This window comes from Littorina saxatilis, linkage group LG7 (genome assembly GCF_037325665.1).
Source record: "Littorina saxatilis isolate snail1 linkage group LG7, US_GU_Lsax_2.0, whole genome shotgun sequence".
NCBI classification, from domain to species: domain Eukaryota; kingdom Metazoa; phylum Mollusca; class Gastropoda; order Littorinimorpha; family Littorinidae; genus Littorina; species Littorina saxatilis.
The window spans coordinates 49,608,560-49,611,059 of record NC_090251.1 but is presented as its reverse complement, the minus strand read 5'-3'; the positions used below and the strand labels follow the sequence as shown (position 1 = coordinate 49,611,059).

General features: G+C 45.6%; 1 protein-coding gene across 1 annotated transcript in view; it reads right to left on the bottom strand.

The window, feature by feature from the left end:
* Positions 1-2,500, bottom strand: part of LOC138971724 (trans-1,2-dihydrobenzene-1,2-diol dehydrogenase-like) — a 23,525-nt gene that overhangs the window by 16,624 nt on the left and 4,401 nt on the right. The gene's annotated exons all lie outside the window — the stretch shown is intronic.

Below are 2,500 nucleotides of genomic sequence, written 5' to 3'. Positions count from 1 at the left end.
TTGTGTTCTCTTGGCAGTTACATGTACCTGTTTCCCTCGATTATTAATCTCCGTCAGTGGTTTCGTCCGAGTGTCTGTGTCTTTCTTGATCTGTCTGTCTGTCAGTCTGTCTGTCTGTCTGTCTGTCTGTCTGTCTGTCACGTAAGTAAGTGCACTGCGTCCCACTTATTGTTTCTTCACTGCTGTATTCATATCAAGTATTAGGTTTGTTATGTTTGTTGTGATGGTTGAATATGACTTACGAGTACTGTGTTACAGGTAACGACACTTCCACTGACCAAGCTGGCATGACGAGTGACCTTGATGACTGCTTGATGACGGAACACTTTGCAGTGCAGTCGAACCTGCCCTAGCGACCACCTCTTGAGAACGGCCACCTGTCGAAAACGATCACCCCAGAGGGTCACCGACGAGCTTTTTCTTTCTATAATTCCCCATTCCATAACGACCACCTGTCTATATATAAAGACCACTTTTGGTCGGTCCTGCACAGAAAATTTTAGCGTTCTAGCTTGTCTTTCAGGAAAGTTATGCTCATTCTACAGAACATGCTCCAAATGGCCTCCCCCGGATTTAAATCCCCCAGATTTCTATCTTTTGGGGTTCCTGAAAGACAACGTCTACAGGAACAACCCACAGACAATCACAGAACTCAAGAGAGCCATCACAACAACCATTCGCGGAATCTCGCAACAGGAGTGTGTCACACCGGTGACACTGTGACGGTTCCCCTACGCTTTGTGTTCGGTGCCCTGACCCTTTGTGTTCGGTTCCCACTCGGTTCCCACACGCCAAAATTCGCGGACAAGATCGAGGTACTGTCACCCAAAACATCCATTTATGGTAGTATTACGCAATGTTGCTCTCTGAGAATGGTCTTGTTAGATCTGTGAGTGTTTACACTACATGCCTAGGTGCTGTTGGATTGAAGGTTTTTGATATTTTAGCCGTTATTAGGTAGAATGCCTTCCACTTTACTGCAAAACTGCATAATTCGTAGCATCGGCAAGAAATATCCTACCAAAAATGCCTGCTTGGAACTGTCGTTGGTCCAGCAAAAAGTTCAACATGTCTGTAGCAGACAGCCCAAGTTTCAAGATTGTAGGGCCATCCAAACAGCCGTAATAATAAAAACAACAAAAGTAGTCAGTGAAATTGGCTGTGTTCGGTCCCCCCACACTTTTGTGACGTAGGCGTGACGGTTCCCATAATTCATTGTGTCGGTCCCCACTTTCTGTGTCGGACCCCACTTTCGACCTAATTTCTCTGTGACGGACCCCACAACCAGCCTATTTTGTGTCGGTCCCCACACCTTCTTGGATTTATGACTTGCCGAGAGAGAGAGAGAGAGAGAGAGAGAGAGAGAGAGAGAGAGAGAGAGAGAGAGAGAGAGATTGACACCTTTCCAGATCACTCCGGTTATGCGACACTACCGCGAGCGTCACTACCGCGTGTCACACTACCGCGAGTACGACACTACCGCGAGTATAACACTGCCGCGTGTCACACTACCGCGCGTACCACAACCGCGAGTACCACAACCGTAGAGAGAACGCATGCAAACTTACTTCTTGTGAGTTTGTGTTCTAACTTTGATTGGAAGCAACCCATTCTATATGTATTCTGATAGTGTGTTCTGATCGTTTTGAGTTCTTGGTTAGCATGACAAACATTGAATTAGTGTTCAGAGAACAGACCAGGACTTTTTGTTTTATATTTCTTTCTCTCTCTCTCTCTCTCTCTCTCTCTCTCTCTCTCTCTTTCTCTCTCTCGCTCTCTCTCCCTCCCTCTCTCTCTACACTCACACACACACACACACACACACACACACACACACACACACACACACACACACACACACACACACACACACACACACACATACTGATGTCATCTGACTTACTTGGTATCACAGAAGGTGCTGCCTTGCCGGTTTTTGCTGAAAAATAACTCCGAGACAATTAGATTCAATGAATACAATGATACAAGTAACCGGCAAGTCATAAATCCAAGAAGGTGTGGGGACCGACACAAAATAGGCTGGTTGTGGGGTCCGTCACAGAGAAATTAGGTCGAAAGTGGGGTCCGACACAGAAAGTGGGGACCGACACAATGAATTATGGGAACCGTCACGCCTACGTCACAAAAGTGTGGGGGGACCGAACACAGCCAATTTCACTGACTACTTTTGTTGTTTTTATTATTACGGCTGTTTGGATGGCCCTACAATCTTGAAACTTGGGCTGTCTGCTACAGACATGTTGAACTTTTTGCTGGACCAACGACAGTTCCAAGCAGGCATTTTTTGGTAGGATATTTCTTGCCGATGCTACGAATTATGCAGTTTTGCAGTAAAGTGGAAGGCATTCTACCTAATAACGGCTAAAATATCAAAAACCTTCAATCCAACAGCACCTAGGCATGTAGTGTAAACACTCACAGATCTAACAAGACCATTCTCAGAGAGCAACATTGCGTAATACTACCATAAATGGATGTT